This window comes from Corvus kubaryi, unplaced genomic scaffold, assembly GCF_017639235.1.
Source record: "Corvus kubaryi isolate FWS band 111438036 unplaced genomic scaffold, C.kubaryi_AGA036_p1.0 36328, whole genome shotgun sequence".
In the NCBI taxonomy this organism is placed as follows: Eukaryota; Metazoa; Chordata; class Aves; order Passeriformes; family Corvidae; genus Corvus; species Corvus kubaryi.
In genome coordinates, this window is record NW_024580849.1 from 14,711 (window position 1) to 29,279 (window position 14,569).

Consider the following 14,569-nt stretch of genomic DNA (forward strand, 5'->3'; position numbering starts at 1 on the left):
CTAAGCCCAGTTAGTAACTGTGCCCTCATTTATTGAGCATACACGTACGTACATGCACCTGTTCCGTGTTAAGTGAAGGTGGCCCATCCCCCTAAGTTGCAATCAGTAAGTTTTGACAGGGTTATCAGACACGCCACACAGCGTGTGGCAAACGAGATTCCCATAATTGGTTTGGAGACTCAATCCTTGTCAAGATTGGGGCATGCCTTGCTCTACCAGTGATGTGGCCCTGTATGTCATGAATGCACCTTGGCCCTGTCGCACAGTTGCTTGAGTGACATATGTCTCCCTCACAACATAGAGGTCACACAAGCTGGCCCTGATAGGCGAACGGCAAAACCAGGCTCCAAGGTGGAGGGGCCCATAAGTCATGGTAGCACTACCCTCCAAGCAACTGCCCAACCCTACCTAACTCTACCGCCCTGTGGGTGAAGGGCTCACAGCTCATGTCTCATGTACCACCAGCAAGAGTGTCATGAGTTGCATGAGTTTGTTTCACCAGTTTGGAAACGGTATACCGAGTGGGTGGTGAAGCCACAGGGTAGGGCGAGAGCGTTCTATACTCCCACACTGGGGCAGAGGTTGGCTCGGTTACCCTATGCAGGGCATCCGGCGGGACCGGGAGGAGGTACAACCTCTGCAGCTGAGCCCATTTAGCAACACACGTCCCGAGTTATAGAGACATCTAAATTATATGTTTCTATTCCAGGTTAAGTAAAGGTGGCCCATCCACCTGGTCCAATTTGAATTTGATGCCCAAATATGGGCCAGACACGGTATGATGGATGAACTCCTCCCACCCAAAACCAATTCCACTGTCCAGCTCTTACCACACAGGGAAGGGGCCTTCATTTATTTAAAGGTACACACAGTTGGGCTTTACTAGTAAATATATGTACTATGTCAACAGAAGAGAAGAGCGCTCTGGATGCTAGGGCTCGGGCAATCCTCCCCTGCCTTGTTTTAGAGAGTCCCAGGGCCTGTAGCAATTCAGAGTTCTTCTCATACCATTTTCCCCGCGCTCCTGAGGGAAAACCTATGAACTCAATGACTGTTGCATTTGTAAGGTCACAGATTTGTGGGAGAAGGTATAGGAGAAAGTTTCACGAAGGATGTCTGGACTTCAGGCGTCTCTCTTGAAAGCTGTTTATTGCATAGGCAAAGTTACAGCATTTCAGGGAGTGGGTATCCAGAGCCAGCCCTACAGCTGCCAGCTCCAGCTGTAGGCATACCTGAAGCCGCTTTCTGTTCAAGTTACAAAGCCTTATATGCTTTTCTTTGCAGAGTATCTTAATACATAACAACCAATCAGCACCATACACAATACATTTGCCTATAGCCTATCATAACTACTACCATCACCATATTATAGTCATTATTATCCAATCACAAGAGTAAGTAAGTAAGTTACAATTTAAGCTTATAGTGGAAAATTCTCAGACCTTTCGTCTTCCTGCATCGACATTTCTTGTTTGCCTGCCATATCTCTCTTTTTGGTAAAGACATGTTTTCTATTTACTTATGCTCTTCTCGAGACTTATTTACTTGGTGAAAAACATGTCTTTGTTTGCAGTCACATCCCTTTGTCGTACTCCTAAAAATCTCCTTCCAACTCATCTCCAGCCTTTGCCTTCTCAGTTACTCATCGATCACTGTTTCAGCAAAACATCTTTTACTCTATACCAAAACTTGCTTCCATTTCTATCTCATCCCCAGTTTCTACATTCACAGATCTTTGCCAAGTCTACATACCTGTGAAACTTTCTTACCAAACTTTCATCCTCCCCAACATCTCCCCCTTTCTGTTGAACTATTAAAATACTAGAAATTGTCCTATTCATTATTTTCTGCATGCATTGAAGTATACAGGGTACTACTACTATAACCACAATTATTACTACCAAAATAATTAAGCCGACTTTACAAAGTTCCTTCAGCCAAGGTTGCAAAGCTCCAACCATCAAACAAACTGTCTAGCCAAGATGGTTCATCTGTTGTAATTTGGTTAGCTAGATTTCTTAAATTTGGCAGCTGCTTATGAATAGAAGCAGAATGATCAGATATGTTCATACAACACAATCTTTCAAAATTTTCACAGCCATGCCCATGTACTAGTAAAAGATAGTCAAGGGCAGCTCTGTTTTGTAAAGTGTCATGTTTGACGGCCTCTTCATCTGTCAGCAAGTCACTGATCATAGAAGAAGTGGCACTTACTTCTTTACTGTGCCTAAAATTTCTAATTCTTGAAGGTCAGATTTATCAACTTTAAAATTATCAATATAAGTTATGTGTTTTGGGCTGGGAGTTGGAGAAATGTGATGATTATCATATGGCCAGTATTTATCAAAAATAACATTACCAAAATCTGGGAAAGGCACTCAACTCAATATGTTGAGAAAGGTTTGTCAGGGCTCGTGTTGGATAAACAGATGGTGTCGGAGCCTGCGGACTTGGCTAAAGCAACCCGAACATTTGTCTTTGGTTGATTTACAGGTAAAGCTTCACTGCAAAAACAAACACAAAAGGTAAAATCAACATGCATCTGCACAAATAATACTAAAACTCCATTCTTTTCTTGAGCCGTTTCTGGCAGATGATCTTCTCTCAGTGGTTCTGCCTAGTTCACATTTGGGTGCTGCTTCTCGGCTTCCACTTGCGGGGTCACTGGCTGAAGTGGAACCGACAACGGGCTTTGATGCGTGGTACGGCTTCACGTTCTTTGCTGGAATCCACTTGATTCCTTCACCTGTGGAGAGACATGCAAATCCCTTTCCCCATGTTGTAAGATCGTATGGTCTTTCTATTTTTCCTGATTCTAAATTCTTAAGTAAAACTGGGGGGTGTTCTTTCAAGTTTTGTTTATTTGTTGTTCAAGAAATGTCTGTAAATGGGGGGGTCAGGCTCTTCTGCAGAGCTGCTCAAGAAATTATAAACATACAAGGCTTTATTCAACCTTCTTTGAGGTGTAGCCTGGGCTTCTCCCCCTTTCTGTTGATCTAAAATGCGTTTTAAAGTTTGATGTGTTCTCTTTAGGGTACTTTTTAGCAGTTGTTTAAGATACGGTGAGCAAATACCACTATCTCTTACAACCCTTTTTAGTTCTTTAATTTCTAGAGTGGGGATGGGAACCCACGTTTTAGGGCTGTCAGGCAGTTGGCTAGCTATCACAGGCTTAGCTAATAGACTAAGACTTTCTTCTTTACATATCTGGCGTCTTATTTCATACCAATCTGTGAATTGAGAATAATCTGAGCACTTTGGAGGATGTATTGATTCAGAAAGTAGCTCTGATGTGAGAAATGAGACAACTCTTAAAAAGATTAATTTATTGAAAACAGAAAAATTGAAAAATTACAGAAATCAGAAAAATATAAAAATTTGGGATCCTATGGCTCAGTAGATGGTATGCCCCAGGAGCGCAGGGATATGAGATCTTCTGGCTGAGACAGCACTAGACCTCAGGTAGAGAAAAAGAACTTGCAGTGCTGGGCTGACTTTAAAAAAATTACTAAAAGCCCCTTAAAAGGGGTAAGGCTTATAATGCCCAGCACCGATGTCTCCCACAGCTAGTCTGGAGAGAGCAAGAGGGGAAAAGAGGACCCCGCCTCTCCGCTTTGTCCTTTTTATAGTTTTTTCCGCCCCCCGTCCGCCCACAGCCCGCCCCTTTGGTCCAAAGCGATTGGTGCTTTCCCTTTGATGGATCATCTCCGTCCACCAATGGCTCATCGTTGTCGGGGGGGGGGGGGGGGGGGGTGGGTATTGGTCGAGATAAGGGAATACAATGCCTTCATTAAAATTCAGGTATTCAGGTTGCCATGGAGCTTGCCTGCAGAATAATGGCCGTGGCTAAAAATAGCCGCTGGCTTATAAGACTGGGTGGGGTTTTGGCCTTGGAATCAAAATGCAAGTGAAACACCTACAAAAAGTATTAAAATACATCCAACACACCTCAAAACACTTGTAAAAGTATACAGTAAACACAGGAAAGGTAACTCTTATGGTGTACAAGTGGTTTGAAGTTTGAGAAGGGGCAAGTTTGTGATTTTTAACTGGGAAAATTTTAACTGGGAAGGGTGCAACTCTCTTAATAAACTACTTTAAACAAATGAAAACACTGATAATGGAACTGGATTTTTGTACCTGGGCTGATGGGTTAATTGTAACATTCAATTTTAGAATAATCAACTCAAAATTAATTAATTAAAGCACTTAATATGCAAAGACCAAGCACAAATAGGGATTTCATGTATGACATCTGACAAACTCTTGGAACTTGTTTTCTCTTTCTGGGTTGCAAGATCCCCGCTGCTTGCTGGCGAGACTCTGGGGCTCATTGCAAACAAATCTGGCTGCTTTTCAGGGTTTCCTTGTGTTAGATTTAAAGCATCAGCTCCAGCAGAGCAGCTCTCCATCTCCCCTGCCACTGGAGCTGCATCATTGCCCTCCGTTCCCCCCCTGTTCGCAGCTTGTGAGGCGAGGCTGAGCTGCGTGGAGGGATGTTGCTGGGCGGCGGAGAGATACAGCTACACGGTGCTGGGGCACCCCGGCGGGGGCGGCTGTGGCGCAGGGATGGGGCCCGGCGAGGGGGGCAATGGCACAGCCAATCTCGGTGGGTGGCAGGTGAGGAGGCGGGGGGGCCGCGGGGGACTGGCTCCGTGACTCCGGCACGGCCAATCTCGGTGGTGGCGGGCAAGGAGGTGGCGGGGCCGCGGGGGACTGGCTCCGTGACTCCGGCGCGGCCGATCGAGGCGGTGGCGGGCAAGGAGGCGGCGGGGCCGCGGGGGACTGGCTCCGTGACTCCGGCGCGGCCGATCGAGGCGGCGGCGGGCGAGTGGGCGGCGGGCGAGGGGGCAGGGCGGAGCTGCGCGGTGGGGCGGGGCGCAGCGAGTATTTCTACTAACGCTGCACAAGCCGGGATGAGTTTTGCGGTTCTCTTGTCCCGGCGTGATATGGCATTAAATAATTTGATTCCCACTGAGTCCCAAAAGTCTCTGGTGTAGACTGCTTTAGAGTCAGCGATTGGGACATGGGTCACAGTCCATGCTATGAGATCTTTCAGTTCTTTTTTTGCCAATTTAGTTGGACTAGACTTAATTAGAGGTTTTAGGTGCTGATAGACATCCTTCTGTTGGGCAGACGCATGCTGACCCATGACTCGATTACTCGGTGCTCACCTTTGCTGACCCATCGCGGCAGGTGTCTCTTGTTGAGGTCCGGTCCAGGCGCTGACCCGTCGCAGTGTCTGTCCGGCCTCCACACGCCTTTGTTTCAGGCGTCTCCTCTCGTTAGCAGCGGCACACGCTTTCGTTTCAAGCGTCTCTTTTGCAGCTACTCAGATCACTGAGTTTCAGCAACCAACTACACATTCACCGAGAAGTCTCCTATATGCGGAAAACTCCCTTTTTGCCCCTCTAAAACGTGGGCTCCAATTTATAGGAGAAAGTTTCACGAAGGATGTCTGGACTTCAGGCGTCTCTCTTGAAAGCTGTTTATTGCATAGGCGAAGTTACAGCATTTCAGGGAGTGGGTATCCAGGGCCAGCCCTAAGACCAGTAAAGGTGCAAAAGGTCTCCAGAACCTTGATGTTATGACACATACCTTCCCAGGAGTCACTCAGCAGCACCAAATCGTCAGCAAAGGCCGTGGCCGTAAGTTTAAACCCACCATGATGGAACCCCTTGCCTTCTGCTTTAGGTTTACACAGAAGAGGGTCAAGTGCCAGGGTGAATAACAAAGGTGACATGGGGTTGCCCTGCTTGACACTGGAGCAGATGTTAATTGGGTCTGTTTTCCCATTCTTAGTGTCAATGTACGTCGTGATGTTTCTGTACATCTCACTAACCAGGTGGACCACATGGGAATCAGCCCCCCTCCTAACTAAACCAGTGATGATATGGTGGTGACAAACATTGTCAAAGGCCTTGACTATATCCACAAACACAACCCTCAGATCTTGATGCTCCTGTTTAGCACTTTTAACCAGAAGCTGTAACAGCTTCAGGTTCTCAGAACAACCAGAAGCACTAATAAAACCCCGTTGTCTGGGCTTAATGGGGCATGCTCCAGCCAGTCTCGCCATAGCGATCCTGGAAAATAAGCTAAACACCACAGAAGCAAAATGGAGATAGGTCTCCAGTTATGGATATCAATGAGTCTCTCCTCCTCGGAAGACTTGGGTATCAAAACTGTCTGGCAGTCCCATAGTGCATCCGGTATAGTTCTGGTAACGAGCCAGAGGTTGAAAATCTCTGTCAACTGGGAAAACTTAGGGTCTATTTTAATAAGATGACCCAGAGTAATCCCATCTGGCCCAGGAGCAGAGGTTTTACACATCTCACTCAAGTTCTTACCAATCTCTTTCTCAGTAATCAGGTCCTGAAACATGGTGTTATCTGCTTCCCTGTATACAAGGAAGGTTTCAAGACCATTAAAACAAACCAGTGTTTCCCATCTCTTTAAATGCGCTGTGGACAATGCCCAATGGTATTTGGCATTGCAGGGCTTCCGTGTTATCCAGAATAACCCGTGCCAGCCTCCCTTTATGAACCTGGAACAGTTTCTGATATCTCAGATATTTCCCATGCTTCACAGCTCTTTTCTGCATCCACTTAGTTGTTGTTTTGGATGCTTTCTGGCCACGAGGCCTTTGCGACTTGGATGCTTTATGGCTAAGCCTATTCAGGCTATCCCAAAACTTCTCATACACCTCATTCACCACCACCTGCGGATCTTGCCCACACAATACTTTCTCAAAGGCCTCCTGGCACATGGTGAATTTGCCAGCTGATAGCCTCAGCTTGATGGCATCATGATAGTGGAGCATCAAGCGTCCTTTGCCCTTCAGCAGACTGGGGAGGTTCTTCTCTCCCTATTTCTCTGCCTTCTATAGATCAAACTTTCTTTGAGGGACCTTTTTCCAGCAGGCGTCTCTTATCACTAATCTGCTTGGGCGTCTTTGATGGTATATGCTCTGCTATGAGCTGATTCTGGATGTTCCTGCTACCAGCATACTTCACCACCAACTGACTCAGAAGAGCCTCCTCCTCTTCGGTCCATACTCTCTTATGCGCAACCTGTAAAGATGACTCTTTAGAATGGGAGGCTACAATCCATTTCACATTTTGCACAAGAGGATGTTGCAGTCTCTTGTGCTGGCCCAGTCCTATCTTGGTAGCAAAACCACGGGAACAAACCTCACAGACCCAACTGCCTGTGGGAACCACACACGCATCACCCTTGCACCAAGGGACGTGACAGGCAATATTGTGGTATTTAAGATTTTGCTTACCACGTTTAGTGCATCTAAACCAGATCTTTTTCTGCCCATGGGCCTTTTTCAGATGGTTGACCAGCCCTAGCATCCTAGTAAACCAGGTCATACAGCATGGACACGATGGATTTTTGTCCGGAATGGACATAGCGGGAGTTCCTGTTAGTGTCACGACCTCACTGGTCCTGGGAGGAGCCTCAGGTGTTAATAGCTCCTTAGGTTCTCTTGCTTCACACTCAATTTCTTCTTCCTGATCCGGCCCAGAGGGCAAGAACTCATATGGTTCAGGAAGTACAGCCAAGCACTCCGCAGTGTTACCCCGATGGATACCAACTTTATAAACTAATCTGGAGTTTACAAACTCCAAAGACACAAGATTGAGACTTTCCTCACATAACACTGCAGAAGGTGATAGAACTCTGGCATCTCTGACCCACGGATCTAAAGGATCAGTTTGAGTGGCCGTTGACACGTACTGCAATACTACAGATTGTACCACTGTCAGACCAAAAGTTGGCGTTTGGTCAAAGTCAAATGAGGGTTGTCAAAGTTGGCAGTTGGAACTCTCGACCAAACTGCCGACTGTGTCCAACCAAAGCCCGTGGACAAGGCTTTGGGCTACAGCGAATGGCTGTGCCAACAATTTCTGCAATTCGTGAAACTACCACTGGGTGGCGAGTCCAGCAACAGGGAGGGGAGCTACGACCCCCTCACTCACACTGGGGTAGAGGTCGACTTAGTTGCCCTTTCCAGTGGGCATCCAGCGGGACCACGAGGAGTTGCGACCTCTGCAGCTATGCCCAGTTAGCAACTATGCCCTCTTAAGAGAGTCATAGTTAACTCCCGCCAGTCCTAGTTATTTTATGAGCGTACACACGTGTATATGCACCTTTTCCGGGTTAAGTAAAGGTGCCCCGTCCACCTAAGTAGCAATCGATATTTAGTCAATTAAATGGTATATTGACGTGGCTATGAATACACACCTTGCAGTGTTTGACAAGCAGGATTTTAATCATCTGGCTTGTCAACAGACTCGGGCACAACCAAGGCTACCAGTGACGTGGCCCTGTACGACATGAATGCTGCGTTCCCATGAAAGTCCAATCCCTATTGCAATCCAAGCCTTGTGCCCGATGGGGTCTGGTTCCCTGCCACATCTCCACCGTTCAACCCCACTGGGTTGTGAGCAGCACAGAGCCCTCTGGTGGCAGGACGCAACAACAGGCCCAGGCTTGCCCCCATGATGGAAGACACATACCACCGAGGGATACCTGCCCTGTCTCACAGCTACTTGACTGACATGTTTCCCCTCAAAAACATAGAGGACAGCCAAGCAGGCCCTGGCTAGCCAAGGAGTACCTCGTGCAAAAGTCCAAGTTAGATGGAAGGTCCCAAGAGTCATGGCAGCACTACCTTCCAAGCGCCGCCAGACTTTACCCAGCTATACCACCCCATGGGTAAGGGGCTTGATGGCTCATGTCTCCCGACCCACTGGCAAGCGGTCTGGGGTTGCATGAGAATTGCCACCACAAGCTTTTGTCACCGGATAGGTACTACTGAGTGGAGGGTGAAGCCACTCGATAGGGCGGGAGGGTCCATGTTCTCCCGTTTACTGGGGCAGAGGCCGATTCGGTTACCCTGGGTGGGGCATCTGGCGGGACCAACGAGGAGGTACACCTTCTGGAGCTAAGCCCAGTTTGCAACTTAATCGTCTCAGAAAAATGACCACATACGTTAGCAACACACAAATCCGATCTGTAAAATTCTAAGTTCACCAGAGCTAGTTCATTTTTTGCTGAATTAGGAGAGCCAGATGGTAAATTTTGAGCCAGCAGGTCTACCTGGTTAGTTTTAGACAGTGGGCCTACTTGAAGAGGGGTTCCATCGGATTGGGAGTGCACCACTTAAACCTCTTCAGAAAGCTGATATACTCAGGACATATACCATCCCTAGACTGATATATCTGGCTGACCATACCAATGTAAAAGCTGGGCTCCTCGAATCCCTTGACCTGATGATAAAGAAAACGGTCAAGGAGTGGCTTCATCTTCCAACTAGTACATGTGATGCCATCTTGTATTCGAGATTTAAGGACGGAGGGCTGGGACTCATCAAATTGGCGGCACTTATACCTAGTATTCAAGCGTGAAGATTGCATAAATTAGCTCAATCTTCGGATGGGACTTTGGTTTCCTTTTTGAAGGGTGAACATCTGGAATTGATATATGAGAAATTATGGGTTAAAGCTGGTGGTGTATGAGAGTCCATCCCCCAAATTTGGGATCCCATCCCGTCGATGGAAGTTGTTAGTGAGGGTAGTGAAGCCTTGTCTGAGTGGGAGGCACCACGTTCCAAGCTTCGCCTTCCTAGACCGTGTGATTGGCGGAAGGTTGAATTTAAGAAATGGAAACATCTGGTTGCCCAGGGCCATGGGATTGAAAATTTTGAGAACGATAAGATCAGTAATGACTGGTTGGTGCATTACTGCGGCATCCCCCACAGAAAACTCATAACTGCGTTGCAATTAAGAGCGAATGTTTACCCCACTCGGGAATTCCTAGCAAGGGGTAGACACGATGTCTGCATTCGATCCTGCAGACACTGCGGCGCCGAATATGAATCAGCGTTCCATGTCATCGGAAAGTGTCCAATTACTCAGGATGCCAGGATCAAAAGGCATAATTTCATCTGTGAAACCCTTAGCCGAGAAGCTAAGAGGGAGAATTGGACGGTCTTCCAGGAGCCGCACCTGAGAGATGAAGAAAATGAATTATTTAAGCCTGATTTAATCTTCGTAAAGGATGCTAAGGTGCTTGTAGTGGACGTAACAGTGAGATACGAGCACAGCAACTCTTCACTGAAAGAGGCCGCTGCGGAGAAGGCAAAAAAGTATCAACGCCTTCTTCCACAGATTTGTGACCTCACAAATGTAACATCGGTAGAGTTCGCTGGTTTCCCCTTAGGAGCGCGGGGGAAATGGTACGAGAAGAACTCTGAGTTGCTAGACGCCATGGGACTCTCTAAAACGAGGCTAGGGAGACTAGCCCGGACCCTGGCATCCAGAGCGCTCTTCTCTTCCGTTGATATCGTACATATATTTGCAAGCAAAGCCAGATTGTTTGTACCCTTAAAATAAAGGCCCCTTCCCTGAGTGGTTCCAGCTGGACAGTGGAATTGGTTTTGGGTGGGAGGGGTTCACCTGTCATAACGTGTCTCGCCCATATTTGGGCCACAAATTCGGATTCGACCAGGTGGACGGGCCTTCTTTACTTAGCCAGGAAAAGAAACATATAATTTTATATGTTTATTAAATAGCCAGATGCCTCGTCATCTAATTAGTGATGCTCATGAATGGATGAACGAGATTCCCACTGTCCCTACCTACTATCCAGCGAAACCACAGCCAAGGGAACGGGCTTGGCGGAATCAGCGGGGAAAGAAGACCCTGTTGAGCTTGACTCTAGTCTGGCGCTGTGAAGAGACATGAGAGGTGTAGAATAAGTGGGAGGCCGGGCACGCACTCAGCGGTGCGGGGCGACCCGCCCAACGGCGTCCCGGCCGTTGGTGAAATACCACTAATCATTTTTTCACTTACCCGGTGAGGCGGGGGGTGTACTTCCTAATCCCTCATCTTTAAATCTCGAGTAAAAGATGGCATCATGTGTACAGGTTGGGAAGTGAAGCCACTCCTTGGCTGTTTTCTTTATCATTGTGCTAGTTTGAAAACAAACTAGTGGGAGACACCAAGTCAGAATAACAATTTAATAGGGAAATAAAAAGAGGGGGAAAGAAAAAAAAAAACAATAAAAGCGGATAACACTGGGTTAAACTGACAGAGTTAGGATACAACCTGGCACCCTGTTAGTCAGGGTGGTGGTGGCAGTCTGGTAGAATGGTGGCTGCAGTCCTCTGAAGCAGTGATCCTGTAGAAAAAAAAGGGTCTGTTCTTCCTCAGAAGGTCCAGTGGTGGCTGTGTAGCTCCTGTCCTCTGGAAATCCAGTGGGAAGCCGGTGTCTCTGGTGTTCAGCCTCAGCTTATATCCACGATGGGATGCTTGGTTCCTCCCTCTGGGTGGAGCATCTCACAATGGGGTAACGAGTCATGAGGCAAAGTGTTGATTAGGCTCATTAACAGAAGATAGTCCGGAGGGAGTTATCTCTGAGTCAGGCGGCAAAACAATCATGGGCAATTAACAGAAAGATAGTCTGGGGGGAGGAGGCAAGGAAACATTGCCCCACCTGGTTTCAACTGCTCCTGGGGATGGTAATAGAATACACTGCAACCCAGGACATTATCCACCCCTTATTCTATTACCATCTACATTATCCCAAATCAATACCTTCTTAAACTCTAAAACATACATACATATATATATACAATGAAACCCTACACACAGTTCTCACCTAAGATTAGGTCTCCTTGTGGTACACAACGGGTTTCCCCATCTTTCTGCATTACCCACCAAGTGCAACCAGGTCCTTGAACAAAGACAATCCCACGGATGGGTTTGTCTTTGCCTGAGGTGGGATTAATCCAAACAGTCTTTCCTAAAATACCTCTCAGGTGTACCACAGGGACTCTATCTCCATCCACTGTGTGCAAGGGTTCAGACTCGGCGGGACCAGCTTGATTGATGGACCCTCGGGTATTGACCATCCAGGTGGCCCTTCCCAATTTTTGAAGGTCCCCCCACCAAGTGCCTTTATGGTGGTTTTAAGTAGTCCATTGCAGCGTTCAACTTTTCCAGCAGCTGGTGCATGATAAGGAATATGATATATCCATTCAATACCGTGTTCTCTGGCCCAGGTGTTGATGAGGCTGTTCTTAAAATGAGTCCCGTTGTCTGACTCGATCCTGTCAGGGGTGCCATGTCTCCACAGGACTTGCTTTTCCAGGCCCAAGATGGTGTTCCGGGCTGTAGCATGAGGCACAGGGTAGGTCTCCAGCCATCTAGTGGTTGCTTCAACCATGGTCAACACATAGTGCTTGCCTTGGCGGGTTTGAGGAAGGGTGATGTAGTCAACTTGCCAGGCTTCCCCATACCTGTACTTTGACCATCGTCCACCGTACCACAGAGGCTTCACCCGCTTGGCCTGTTTGATTGCAGCACAGGTCTCACAACTGTGGATGACCTGTGAGATGCTGTCCATGGAAAGGTCCACCCCTCGGTCACGGGCCCATCGGTATGTTGCATCTCTCCCCTGATGACCAGAGGCATCATGGGCCCAACGAGCTAGGAATAATTCTCCCTTGTGCTGCCAGTCCAGATCCACCTGTGATACTTTCACCTTGGCAGCTCGGTCCACCTGCTCGTTGTTGCGATGCTCTTCATTAGCCCGACTCTTGGGTACGTGCGCATCCACATGCCGAACCTTCACGGTCAGCTTCTCTACTCGAGCGGCGATGTCCTGCCAAATCTCAGCGGCCCAGATGGGCTTCCCTCTGCGCTGCCAGTTGGCTTTTCTCCAGCGAGCCAGCCATCCCCACAGAGCATTAGCTACCATCCACGAGTCGGTGTAGAGATAGAGCCTCCTCGGCCACTTCTCTCGTTCAGCAATATCCAAAGCCAGCTGGACGGCTTTAAGCTCTGCAACCTGACTCGATCCACCTTGTCCCTCGGTAGCTTGTGCAACTCGTCGTGTGGGGCTCCATACTGCAGCTTTCCACTTCCGGTTAGCACCTACAATTCGGCAGGAACCATCAGTGAAGAGGGCATAACGTCTTTCAGTCTCTGGTAGCTCGTTATATGGTGGGGCTTCCTCAGCACGAGTCACTTGCTCTTCCTCTTCTTCAGAAGATAATCCAAAAGTCTCACCTTCAGGCCAGTTTGTTATAATTTCCAGAATCCCAGGGCGATTCGGGTTTCCAATACGGGCACGCTGTGTGATGAGAGCAATCCATTTGCTCCATGTGGTGTCGGTGGCGTGATGCCTGGAAGGAACCTTTCCCTTGAACATCCAACCCAGCACCGGTAGTCGGGGTGCCAGAAGCAACTGTGCTTCAGTGCCGATTACCTCTGAGGCAGCTTGGACTCCTTCATAGGCTGCCAAGATTTCCTTCTCTGTGGGAGTGTAGTTGGCTTCAGACCCTCTGTAGCTTCAGCTCCAGAATCCCAGTGGTCGGCCACGAGTCTCACCAGGCACCTTCTGCCAGAGGCTCCAGGACAGACCATTGTTCCCGGCTGCAGAGTAGAGCACGTTCTTCACCTCAGGTCCTGTCCTGACTGGGCCAAGGGCTACCGCATGAGCGATTTCCTGCTTGATCTGGGCAAAGGCTTGCTGCTGTTCGGGGCCCCAGTGGAAATCATTCTTCTTGTGGGTAACCAGGTAGAGAGGGCTCACGATCTGGCTGTACTCGGGAATGTGCATCCTCCAGAAACCTATGGCGCCTAGGAAAGCTTATGTTTCCTTCTTGCTGGTCGGTGGAGAAATCGCAGTGATCTTATTGATGACCTCGGTGGGAATCTGACGTCGTCCATCTTGCCACTCTACTCCCAGGAACTGGATCTCTTGGGCAGGTCCCTTGACTTTGCTCCTTTTGATGGCAAAGCCGGCTTCCAGGAGAATCTGGATGATTTTCCCTCCTTTCTCAAACACTTCCTTTGCTGTGTTTCCCCACACGATGATGTCGTCGATGTATTGCAGATGTTCTGGAGCCTCACCCTTTTCCAATGCAGTGTGGATCAGTCCGTGGCAAATGGTGGGACTGTGCTTCCACCCCTGGGGCAGTCAGTTCCAGGTGTACTGCACACCCTTCCAGGTAAAAGCAAACTGGGGCCTGCATTCTGCTGCCAAAGGAATGGAGAAGAAGGCATTGGCAATGTCAATAGTGGCGTACCACTTCGCTGCTTTGGACTCCAGCTCGTACTGAAGTTCCAACGTGTCCGGCACAGCGGCGCTCAATGGTGGCGTGACCTCATTCAGGCCACGGTAGTCCACCGTCAGCCTCCATTCTCCACTGGACTTACGCACTGGCCATATAGGGCTGTTGAAAGGTGAATGGGCCTTGATGACCACCCCTTGGCTCTCCAGTTTGTGAATCATCTCATGGATGGGAACCACAGAGTGTCTGTCGGTGCGGTATTGCCGACGGTGCACTGTTGCTGTGGCGATTGGCACCTGTTGTTCTTCAACTCTTAGCAGTCCCACAGCAGAGGGGTCATCTGAGAGGCCAGGCAATGTACTCAGTTGTCTGATATCTTCTGTCTCCACAGCAGCTATCCCAAAAGCCCAACGATGTCCTTTTGGGTCCTTGAAATATCCATTTCTGAGATAGTCTATGCCGAGAATGCACGGGGCC

General features: G+C 48.4%; 2 long non-coding RNA genes across 2 annotated transcripts; one reads left to right on the plus strand and one right to left on the minus strand.

Annotated features, from left to right (window-relative positions):
* Window positions 1-1,523: 1,523 nt before the first annotated feature.
* Window positions 1,524-4,773, minus strand: LOC121660495. The gene is made up of 2 exons (XR_006014688.1): window positions 4,254-4,773; window positions 1,524-3,285 (listed from the first exon to the last, which is right to left on the minus strand). It is a non-coding gene; the product is annotated as an uncharacterized LOC121660495 (long non-coding RNA).
* Window positions 4,619-10,650, plus strand: LOC121660496. Its single transcript, XR_006014689.1, has 2 exons — window positions 4,619-4,697; window positions 4,764-10,650. It is a non-coding gene; the product is annotated as an uncharacterized LOC121660496 (long non-coding RNA).
* Window positions 10,651-14,569: the final 3,919 nt, after the last annotated feature.